A 12,638-nucleotide genomic window follows, 5' to 3' on the forward strand; every position below is an offset into this window, starting at 1 on the left:
TCTGTGGAAGGGCGGTTCCCCCTGCCACTTTCCCCACTTCCACAGGGGAGCAGCACACCGCCAGCCGGCTCTCTCGGGGGCTGCTCAGATGTTCCTCAGGTGTTCCTGGTGCATGTTGTCTCTCTCCTCCTTTATAGTCCTCTTCCGCCAATCCCAACTCTGCTACCCACACGCCGAGTACGCTGCTCTCCTCCAATCAGGAGCAGGATCAGCTCCTGCAGGTCATCACTCAAGTTGGCGAGAGGCAGCTGTGTAGAAGTTGTTACTCCCTTCTCAGCGCTATATTGTGGGAGAGCAGATGCATAGAATAAGTCTTAATTCCAGTAACAGTCTAGTCCGAGTTGCTCCCCACAGATCCCCCTTTCTTTTTATTTTTGGCGTTGATACGCTCCTGTCTTCGGTGCCCCGCGGCACACACTCTGCTCTGCTTGCTGGAGTTGCCCACAGGTGCTTACAAGCCCTACCAATCAGGCAAACCGAATCCGGGTCCTCTCTTCACCATGTTGTGAGGAGGTTTTTAGGCGCTGATGCGTGCCTGTGTTCGGTGCCCTGCAGTGCATGCTCTGCTCTGCTAGAACTGCCTGCAGGTGCTTACAAGCCCTACCAATCAGGCAAACCGAATCCGAGCCTTCTCATTGCCGTCTTGTGGGGAGACTTATTGGTGTTGATAACGTGCCTGTCTTCGGTGACCTGCAGCCACCCACAGGTGCTTATCGTCTTACTAATCAGGCAGACCAAATCCAAGCTCTCTCATTGCCGTGTTGTGGGGAGGCCTTATTTTTCTTTATTTCTCTATCTCTGGGCATTCCTAACTCTCCTATTTTACTTCTATCTGCCAGCATTCCTATTTCTCTCATTTTACTTCTAAACTTCTGTTTCTCTTATCCCCGCGGCTTCCCGGCGCCCGCCCCGAGGCTGCTTCTCGGCACCTCGCCCCGCGGTGGCTTCCCGGCTCTGCGCGGCTTCCCGGCTTCGCGCACACTCCGTGGTCTCTGGGCCCTTTGCGCCCGCACCACGGCCTTCGCGCCAGCCCCGCATTCCCTATCTACTTGCATCCCGTGCGCTCTCTCTGCGCGCAGCGGCTTCCACGAATCACACAGGCTAGCTCACGTTTCCACCACCGGTTGGTTTAGTTTTCAGTCTAAGTTCCCCGGGCTAACCTGACGAAATGCAACCTATAGCTTACGTCTCCACTCCCGGTTTGGCTTCCCATCTTTTGCTCCCCGGGCTAATCTGATGGATTCCAACCTGGCTTACGTCTCCGCCACTGGTTTTAGCTTTTCGCCTTTTGCTCCCCGGGCTGACTTGAAGAATTCCAACCTGGCTTACGTCTCCGCCTCAGCCTACCCCCGCGGCTTCATCCTCCCTAACATTTTTCTCTACCCGGTATGTTTCCTAACTTTTCTTCCAACAATATTCCCCTCTCATTTCTCCTGGCTTCTCCCCACAGTCCGGATCCGAGTCTAAGTTTCTTCTAGGTTTCACTTTCGCTTTTAATCTCCTAGCTTCCCCGCAATAGTCCGCATCCCAGTCTATGTTTCCTCCAGCTTTCACTTTCGCTTTCAATCCTAACTTCTTCCGGCACTTTTTCCGTCCGGCTTTTCCCTAGGCTCTTTGCTAGTCTCTCTCTCCGGTATTTTCCCACTTCTTCCCGCTTCTTCCCCCCTAGGTTTCCTATCCGAGTCATGGCACCATTATGTCTCCTAGGCTTCCTATCCGAGTCACGAGACCATTATGTCGCTCCCCCTCTTCGCGGAGGAACGACACAGGACCCTGCGCTGTTCTTTTGTCTGCTCGGCCCTCCCCGGGTTTGCTGCTGGTTCTTCCCAGGTTGGCTACTGTCCCTTCCACCTCCGTGGAAGGGCGGTTCCCCCTGCCACTTTCCCCACTTCCGCAGGGGAGCGGCACACCGCCGGCCGGCTCTCTCGGGGGCTGCTCAGATGTTCCTCAGGTGTTCCTGGTGCATGTTGTCTCTCTCCTCCTTTATAGTCCTCTTCCGCCAATCCCAACTCTGCTACCCACATGCCGAGTATGCTGCTTTCCTCCAATCAGGAGCAGGATCAGCTCCTGCAGGTCATCACTCAAGTTGGTGAGAGGCAGCTGTGTAGAAGTTGTTACTCCCTTCTCAGTGCCATATTGTGGGAGAGCAGATGCATAGAATAAGTCTTAATTCCAGTAACAGTCTAGTCCGAGTTGCTCCCCACAGCCGATCCCTGGCCATTGCAGCCATTTGTGGAGTGAACCAGTGAATGGAAGATCTCTCTCTCTCTCTCTCTCTGCCTTTCCCTCTCTATATATATATAACTCTGTTTTTCAAATAAATAAATAAATCTTTTTTTATAAAAGAAAAGAGAGAAATTCATTTCACCTATAAGGAAACACATAGACTGAAAATGAAAGAATAGAACGTGGTATTTTATGAAAATGGAACCCAAAAGAAAGCAGGAGTAGCCATATTTCTATAAGGTAAAAGAGATTTTAAATCAAAAGTGGTAAAAGGAAACTAGGAATGTCACTATACAATGGTAAATTGTTTGTTTGTTTTTTAAAGATTTTATTTATTTGACAGGTAGAGTTACAGACAGTGAGAGAGAAAAAGAGAAAGGTCTTCCTTTTGTTGGTTCACTCCCCAAATGGCCACCATGGCCAGTGCTGCGCCAATGTAAAGCCAGGAGCCAGGTGCTTCCTCCTGGTCTCCCACATGGGTGCAGGCGCCCAAGCACTTGGACCATCCTCCACTGCCTTCCCAGGCCACAGCAGAGAGCTGGACTAGAAGAGGAGCAACCAGGACTAGAACCGGTACCCATATGGGATGCTGGCACTGCAGGAGGAGGATTAACCCAGTGCACCACAGCACCAGCCCCTGTTTGTTTTTTGTTTTTTACCTTCTATTTTTGGATGCAGGTAGGTGGCTTATGACAAGAGAAAGCTACACCTATCAACAGCTTGTACCCTCCCACCTCCATTGAGAAGTGAGCCAGGCTCCAGTAGGCAGGGATTCCATGCTCAGGACCCACAGACATAGCAGCAGCAAACAGAGGGACTTGTGCTCACAGGAAAGTCGCCACAAATCAAAGGAGCAGGTCATCAAGCAGTCCGAACTAGTGCTGAAAACACCAGGGACTAACACCAGACATCCCATAGCTGTGAGAAGGATGGGACACAGCAACAGAGGTCAACACCCTCCTCCATACAGATAATCAGAGAAGAGCTACAAAGCTCTCTAATAACAGGAGAAAGATGGATGTGCATTTTTAGTATTATTCAACATAGTTCTGGAGATCTGAACTAAAACAATTAGGAAAGAGAAAGAATTAAGAGCATCTGAATTGGAAAGGAGTAAGTCAAACTGTCACTGTTTGCAGATTGCATGATCTTATTTATAGAAAACCCAGACTCTACCAAGAAGCTATTGGAAACTAATAAATTCATCAAAGTTGCTGGATGCAAAGTCAATGTACAAAAATCAGCTGCATTTTTATACACCAACAGTGAATCATCTGAAAAAAAGAATCAAGAAAGCAAAAAAGAATCAAGAAAGCAAAAAGTTAAGTAAAATATATAGGAATAAATTTAACCAAACAAGTGAAAGATCTCTACAGTGAAAACTACAAATCACTTATAAAAGAAACTGAAGAGGACACAAAATATTGGAAAGACATCCTGCATTCATGGATTAGAAAAATCAATATCATTGAAATGTAAATCACTACCCAAAGTGATTTACAGATTCAGTGCAATCCCTATCAAAATCCCAATGACATGAAAAAAAAATAGTAAATCATTGTCAATGAGATGCAAACCTAAACCACAATGAGCCATCATCTCACTCTAGTAAGATTGGTTATTGTCCAAAAGATACAAGATAACAAGTGTTGGTGGCAAGGATGTAGAGAAAAGGGAATGCTTTCACACAGTTGATAGGAATGTAAATTAATATAGCCATTGTGGGAAACAGTATGGAGATTCCTCAGAAATACCAAAAATAGAACCACCACATTGTGAGTACAGGAGGATAACTAGATAGGAATGGAGGTATGGAATCATAGAACTTTCCATGTCATAAGGCAAGTAAATCACAGGGTTAGCAGATGTCTCACAAAAAGAAGCTGTATTGTCAGCCATTTAGACTTCTAAACTGGCTGTGGTTTATTATAATATCATCAGCACTGCAGTTGTAGTACAACTAGACTGCAAAATCATCATGACATATCCAAAAGAACCTTCTTAGGGAATAAAGTAGGTGGTACCCCCCACCTTGAAAAACCCATCTTATTACCAGAACTCCCCCTTCCTCCCTGCTGAATATTCTGCTTCACCACTACAGGATGGAAATTTAAAAAAAAATATCCCTAGACCTCTGGGCATGTGCTATCTTTCCAGCCCTCTTGCTTTCCCTCTCTTTAGAGTATATTATCACTTACAGTATACTTTGTTTGCTAGTTTAATGCAATGTTGATATGTTCTAGAATTCTTTCTTGTGGGGGCACCAAGAACCTGGACACACTGTAATCCAGCAACCTTGGTTCTGATTAAATATCCAAAGGAAATAAAATCTGTATATGAGACATCTGTATTCCCACATTTATTGTAGCATTGTTTATAACAGCCATGAAATGGAAACAACCAAGTGTCCACAAACTGATAAATAAAGAAAATGTAATTCCTATAAACAATGGGTTATTAATGAACCATGAAAAAGGCTGAAATTCTATCACTGGTAATAATATGGCTGGATCTGGAGGTCATTATGTTAGGTGAAATAAGCCAAGCACAGAAAGACAAATATGTATATGTAGAGTCAAAAAAAAATAGGTGTTCTCTTAGAAACTAAAAGTGTAATTGTGGTTACCAGAGGCTGGGAGGAAACTAGAAATGTAGGAGTTGAGGAAGTTTGATTGAGAGGTATTGGCATATAGCTAGATAAGAATAAGAAGTTCTGGGATTCAGGGGCTGGTGCTCTTGTGCAGTGAACTAAGCTTCCACCTGCAGTGCCAGCATCCCATATGGGCACTGGCTCCTCTTCCAAGCCAACTCTCTGCTTTGGCTTGGGAAAGCAGTGGAGGATGGCCCTAAGGCTTGGTGTCCTACATGTGCATGGGAGACCCGAAAGAAACTCCTGGCTTCTAACTTTGCATCACGCTGGCTCCAGCTGTTGCAGCCATTTGGGGAGTGAACCAGCAGATGGAAGAACTTTCTGTCTGTAACTCTACCTCCCAAATAAACAAATAAATCTTAAAAAAAAAAAGTAGTTCTGGACTCTATTGCACAGTAGAATGATGTTAGTGTTAATTTACTCTATATTTCTCTATTTAAAAACACTAGAATATATTTACTCTGATTAAACATTAATACATGTAACAAAATGTAACTTTGTACCCCATATATATGTACAAATTTTATATGTCCGTTAAATTTTATGAAAGATAATGGAGGAGCTGTTGCTATGGTGTAGAGGGCTAAGCCTCCACCTGTGGTGCCAGCATCCCACATGGGCACCAGTTTATGTCCATCTGCTCCTCTTGCAATCCAGCTCCCTGGGAATGCAGTGGAAGATGGCCTGGAAGCAGAGGATGGCCTGGGAAAGCAGTGGAAGATGGCCATTTGGGAAGTGAACCAGTGGATGGAAGAGCTTTCTCCAAGATTCTCTCTCTTTCTGTAACTGCACCTTTCAAATAAATAAAGTCTTTTAAAAAAATATAATGAAAGATTACCATTGGCCTCACAGTTTACACACCTGTTGGATGCCTGCATCACAAAAAGGACTGTTTGGGTTTAGGTGCACGCTCCACTCTTGACTCTGGATTCCTGCCAGTGTGGATCCTGGAGGCAGAAGTGATGGTCAAGTAATTGGGTTCCTACCACTCACATGGGAGACCTGATTGGGTTCCCAGCTCCCAGATTCTGCTCTGGCCAAAAAGCCCAGATTTTGTTGAGATTTGGGGGAGTGAGGTAGTGAATGGGAGCCCTCTCCTCTATTTACATCATATCATATCATATCATATCTATCTAATTGTATTTATATCCTTATCTATCTATATTTCTGTCTCTGAGTGTCTCTGTGCCTCTCAAAATATTTTTTTGACAGGCAGAGTGGACAGTGAGAGAGAGAGAGAAAGGTCTTCCTTTGCTATTGGTTCACCCTCCAATGGCCGCCGCGGCCGGCACACTGCGGCGGGTGCACCGCGCTGATCCGAAGGCAGGAGCCAGGTGCTTATCCTGGTTTCCCATGGGGTGCAGGGCCCAAAGACTTGGGCAATCCTCCACTGCACTCCCTGGCCACAGCAGAGAGCTGGCCTGGAAGAGGGGCAACTGGGACAGAATCCGGGGCCCCGACCGGGACTAGAATCCGGTGTGCCGGTGCCGCAAGGCGGAGGATTAGCCTAGTGAGCCGTGGTGCTGGCTCTCAAAAATATTTTTAAAAATTTAGAATATCGGAGGAGGCAAGATGGTGGAATAGGAAGGGAGCACACTGATAGTCCGGGGAGAGATAGTTTAATAAAAGTGGAGATACTGCAGGTTCAAGGAAGAGTAGGGGAGGAAACAGCAGAAGAAACTCTTCCGGAACGCGTGATTCACAGCGGACCTGCGTGGAGAGCGTGGGAGCCCACAGTTCGGGACACCAGCGGCAGACTCAACACACCAGCACTGGAACGCGAGGTGAGCCGAACCTCAATAGCCCGAGACACCGGCAGGCAAGCGGAGAGAGGAGACTAGAGGGAACGACCCCCGGCGGGGGAAGTTCACCAGGCTAACTGGAAGAGAGAGAGAGAGAGAAGAAAAAAAGGTGACTGATACGGACATGGGTTTCTCTCTCTCTGCTCACCTCTCAAGGACGAGCAAGACAAAGAGCAGGCGCCATCTTGGACATACGTCATAAGCAGAGCGACCTCAGGTCTGCACCGGCCCTGAGCCTAGCAGAAAAACCTGACTCTGGGCGGGGCGAATTAACAGGAGATTAGGACCTAGTAAATTTGTGGTGCTACTGAACTGAGACTGTGAAAAAAGAGACGGTGGGGGAGAGAACTCACGGAATTCACGTAAGCACTCTCCAGAGACACTACAATTCCGTAACTTTGGCAACCCAGTGGGAGACTGAAGGAGAATTTGAGCCCACTCTGAGGGCAGAACAGATTCCCTGTGTGGTCCTTGGGAAAGAGCTTCCCATCTCTGGCTCCTGTGGGTATATCATTTGCCTGCTAACTACCTCCAACTTCGTTCAGCTGTGCGGAATTACTTCCCTTTTGAATCAAAAAAAAAAAAAAAAAAGAAAGAGAGAGAGAGAGAGATTTACCACGCCTAACCTGGGAGTGTCACCTTTGGCACACCAAACAGAGCTCTCAGGCCACACCCATCTCAAGCCCTAAGGCTCCATCAAAAACAGATAGTCCACTTAATCTAGAGTCATAGTATAACAAGAAAAAGCACCACAGTGAAGAAACCAAATATCTCCAATATGCCAAATAACAAATGCAAAAACCGAGGTAAGAAAAACAAGGAAGTCACCATGACGCCCTCAAATGAAAAAGACACCCCAATTCAAGATTATGAAGATGATGACATAGAAGAAATGCAAGAAGCAGATCTCAAAAAATTGATAAGAACATTAAGAAGTTCTCAAAAACAAATTCTTGAACTACAGAAATCCTTAATGGACAAGATAGAAAATCTCTCTCGTGAAAATGAAATATTAAGGAGGAATCAAAATGAAACGAAACTAGTACAACAGGAAACTGTGATAGTGACTGAGTGAAGAATTCAATAGATCAAATTAAAAACACAATAGAGAGCCTTACAAACAGAATGGGTGAAGCAGAAGAGAGAAGATCGGACTTAGAAGACAGAGAACAGGAAAGGATACAGTCAGACCAAAGAAAAGAAGAGGAAATTAGAAATCTAAAACATATTGTCGGGAATCTTCAGGATACTATTAAAAAACCCAACATTCGGGTTCTAGGAGTTCCTGAAGGCAGGGAGAGGGAGAAAGGATTAGAAGGCCTTTTTAGTGAGATATTAGCAGAAAATTTCCCAGGTTTGGAGAAGGACAGAGAAATCCTAGTACAGGAAGCTCACAGAACCCCTAATAAACACGACCAAAAGAGATCCTCACCACAACACGTTGTAATTAAACTCTCCACAGTGAAACATAAAGAAAAGATCCTAAAATGTGCAAGAGAGAAACGTCAGATTACTCTCAGAGGATCTCCAATCAGACTCACAGCTGACTTCTCATCAGAAACTCTACAAGCTAGGAGGGAATGGCGAGATATAGCCCAGGTACTAAGAGAGAACAACTACCAGCCCAGAATATTATATCCTGCAAAGCTATCATTTGTGAATGAAGGTGAAATAAAGACTTTTCATAGCAAACAGAAATTGAAAGAATTTGTTGCCACTCGTCCAGCCCTGCAAAAGATGCTTAAAGATGTGTTACACACAGAAACACAGAAACACGGTCATCAATATGAAAGAAGGTAAAGGAAGGAAACCAAGGAAGGAAACCTCACAGCAAAAGATCACAGGGAATTCAAAGCATATATTAGAACTTCTCTTTGGCAAATGGCAGGGCAAAGTTACCACTTATCATTAGTCACATTGAACGTGAATGGCCTGAACTGTCCAGTTAAAAGACACCGATTGGCTGATTGGGTTAAGGAACAAAACCCATCTATTTGCTGCTTACAAGAAACACATCTTTCCAACAAAGATCCATACAGACTGAAAGTGAAAGGCTGGAAAAAGATATACCATGCCAACAGAAATGAAAAAAGAGTGGGCGTAGCCATCTTAATATCAGACAACATAAACTTTACCACAAAAACTGTTAAGAGAGACAAAGAGGGGCACTATATAATGATTAAGGGATCAATACAACAAGAAGATATAACAATTATCAATGTATATGCACCTAACTACAGGGCACCAGTTTATCTAAAAGATTTATTAACGGACTTAAAGGGAGACTTAGACCCCAAATCAATAGTACTGGGGGACTTTAATACTCCACTCTCAGAAATAGACAGATCAATAGGACAGAAGATCAACAAGGATACGTAGATTTAAACGACACTATAGCCCAAATGGATCTAACAGATATATACAGAACTTTCAATCCTACAGCTAAAGATTTTACATTCTTCTTAGCAGTACATGGAACCTTCTCTAGGATTGACCACATACTAGGCCATAAAGCAAGTCTCAGCAAATTCAAAAGAATTAGAATCATACCATGCAGCTTCTCAGACCATAAAGGAATGAAGTTGGAAATTAGCAACTCAGGAATCCCTAGAGCATACGCAAACACATGGAGATTGAACAACATGCTCCTGAATGAACAATGGGTCATAGAAGAAATCAAAAGAGAAATTAAAAACTTTCTGGAAATAAATGAGGATAACAGCACAACATACCAAAAATTTTGGGACGCAGCAAAAGCAGTGTTAAGAGGAAAGTTTATATCAATAGGTGCCTACATCAAGAAATTGGAAAGGCACCAAATAGATGAGCTTTCAATTCACCTCAAGGATCTAAAAAACCTACAGCAAGGCAGACCCAAATCTAGTAGGAGAAGAGAAATAATTAAAATCAGAGAAGAAATCAACAGGATTGAATCAAGAAAAACATTACAAAAAATCAGCAAAACGAGGAGCTGGTTTTTTGAAAAAATAAACAAAATTGACACCCCATTGGCCCAACTAACTAAAAAAAGAAGAGAAAAGACCCAAATCAATAAAATCAGAGATGAAAAAGGAAACGTAACAACAGACACCACAGAAATAAAAAGAATCATCAGAAATTACTACAAGGACTTGTATGCCAGCAAACAGGGAAACCTATCAGAAATGGATAGATTCCTGGACACATGCAACCTACCTAAATTGAACCAGGAAGACATCGAAAACCTAAACAGACCCATAACTGAGACAGAAATTGAGACAGTAATAAAGGCCCTCCCAACAAAGAAAAGCCCAGGACCAGATGGATTCACTGCTGAATTCTACCAGACATTTAAAGAAGAACTAACTCCAATTCTTCTCAAACTATTCAGAACAATCGAAGAAGAGGGAATCCTCCCAAATTCTTTCTATGAAGCCAGCATCACCTTAATTCCTAAGCTGGAAAAAGATGCAGCACTGAAAGAGAATTACAGACCAATATCCCTGATGAACATAGATGCAAAAATTCTCAATAAAATTCTCGCCAATAGAATGCAACAACACATCAGAAAGATCATCCACCCAGACCAAGTGGGATTTATCCCTGGTATGCAGGGATGGTTTAATGTGCGCAAGACAATCAATGTGATACACCACATTAACAGACTGCAGAAGAAAAACCATATGATTATCTCAATAGATGCCGAGAAAGCATTTGATAAAATACAACACCCGTTCATGATGAAAACTCTAAGCAAACTGGGTTTGGAAGGAACATTCCTCAATACAATCAAAGCAATCTATGAAAAACCCACAGCCAACATCCTATTGAATGGGGAAAAGTTGGAAGCATTTCCACTGAGATCTGGTACCAGACAGGGATGTCCACTCTCACCACTGCTATTCAATATAGTTCTGCAGGTTCTAGCCAGAGCTATTAGGCAAGAAAAAGAAATTAAAGGGATACAAATTGGGAAGGCAGAACTCAAACTATCCCTCTTTGCAGATGACATGATTCTTTATTTAGGGGACCCAAAGAACTCTACTAAGAGACTATTGGAACTCATAGAAGAGTTTGTCAAAGTAGCAGGGTATAAATTCAATGTATACACAGACAATGCCATGGCTGAGGAAGAACTTCTAATATCAATCCCATTCACAATAGCTACAAAAACAATCAAATACCTTAGAATAAACTTAACCAAGGACGTTAAAGATCTCTACGATGAAAATTACAAAAGCTTAAAGAAAGAAATAGAAGAGGATACCAAGAAATGGAAAAATCTTCCATGCTCATGGATTTAAGAATCAATATCATCAAAATGTCCATTCTCCCAAAAGCAATTTATAGATTCAATGCAATACCAATCAAGATACCGAAGACCTTCTTCTCAGATCTGGAAAAAATGGTGCTGAAATTCATATGGAGGCACAAGGACCTCGAATAGCTAAAGCGATCTTGTATAACAAAAACAAAGCCGGAGGCATCACAATACCAGATTTCAGGACATACTACAGGGCAGTTGTAATCAAAACAGCATGGTACTGGTACAGAAACAGATGGATAGACCAATGGAACAGAACTGAAACACCAGAAATCAACCCAAACATCTACAGCCAACTTATATTTGATCAAGGATCTAAAACTAATTCCTGGAGCAAGGACAGTCTATTCAATAAATGGTGCTGGGAAAACTGGATTTCCACGTGCAGAAGCATGAAGCAAGACCCCTACCTTACACCTTACACAAAAATCCACTCAACATGGATTAAAGACCTAAATCTACGACCTGACACCATCAAGTTACTATAGAACATTGGAGAAACCCTTCAAGATATTGGCACAGGCAAAGAATTTCTGGAAAAGACCCGGGAGGCACAGGCAGTCAAAGCCAAAATCAACTATTGGGATTGCATCAAATTGAGAAGTTTCTGTACTGCAAAAGAAACAGTCAGGAGAGTGAAGAGACAACCGACAGAATGGGAAAAAATATTTGCAAACTATGCAACAGATAAAGGGTTAATAACCAGAATCTACAAAGAGATCAAGAAACTCCACAACAACAAAACCAACAACCCACTTAAGAGATGGGCCAAGGAACTCAATGGACATTTTTCAAAAGAGGAAATCCAAATGGCCAACAGGCACATGAAAAAATGTTCAAGGTCATTAGCAATCAGGGAAATGCAAATCAAAACCACAATGAGGTTTCACCTCACCCCGGTTAGAATGGTTCACATGCAGAAATCTACCAACAACAGATGCTGGCGAGGATGTGGGGAAAAAGGACACTAACCCACTGTTGGTGGGAATGCAAACTGGTCAAGCCACTATAGAAGTCAGTCTGGAGATTCCTCAGAAACCTGAAGATAACCCTACCGTTCGACCCAGCCATCCCACTCCTTGGAATTTACCCAAAGGAATTTATCTTGGCAAACAAAAAAGAGGTCTGCACCCTAATGTTTATTGCAGCTCAATTCACAATAGCTAAGACCTGGAACCAACCTAAATGCCCATCAACGGTAGACTGGATAAAGAAATTATGGGATATGTACTCTTTAGAATACTATACCGCAGTAAGAAGCAACGAAATCCAGTCATTTGCAACAAAATGGAGGAATCTGGAACACATCATGCTGAGTGAAGTAAGCCAGTCCCAAAGGGACAAATACCATATGTTCTCCCTGATCGGTGACAACTGACTGAACACCAAAAAGGAAACCTCCTGATGTGAAATGGACACTATGGGAAACGGTGACTTGATCAGCATAGCCCTGACTGTTAATGAACAACTTAATACATTATCCCTCTTAGTAGTTTTTTAATCTGTTCTACTTAATATGACTGGTTTAATTCTGTAATTAATACACAGTTATTCTTAAGTGTTGAAAATTAACTGAAATGTGATCCCTGTTAAACATAAGAGTGGGAATAAGAGAGGGAAGAGATGTATAATTTGGGACATGCTCAAGCTGACTTGC

Source organism: Oryctolagus cuniculus, chromosome 3 (genome assembly GCF_964237555.1).
Source record: "Oryctolagus cuniculus chromosome 3, mOryCun1.1, whole genome shotgun sequence".
Classification (NCBI taxonomy): domain Eukaryota; kingdom Metazoa; phylum Chordata; class Mammalia; order Lagomorpha; family Leporidae; genus Oryctolagus; species Oryctolagus cuniculus.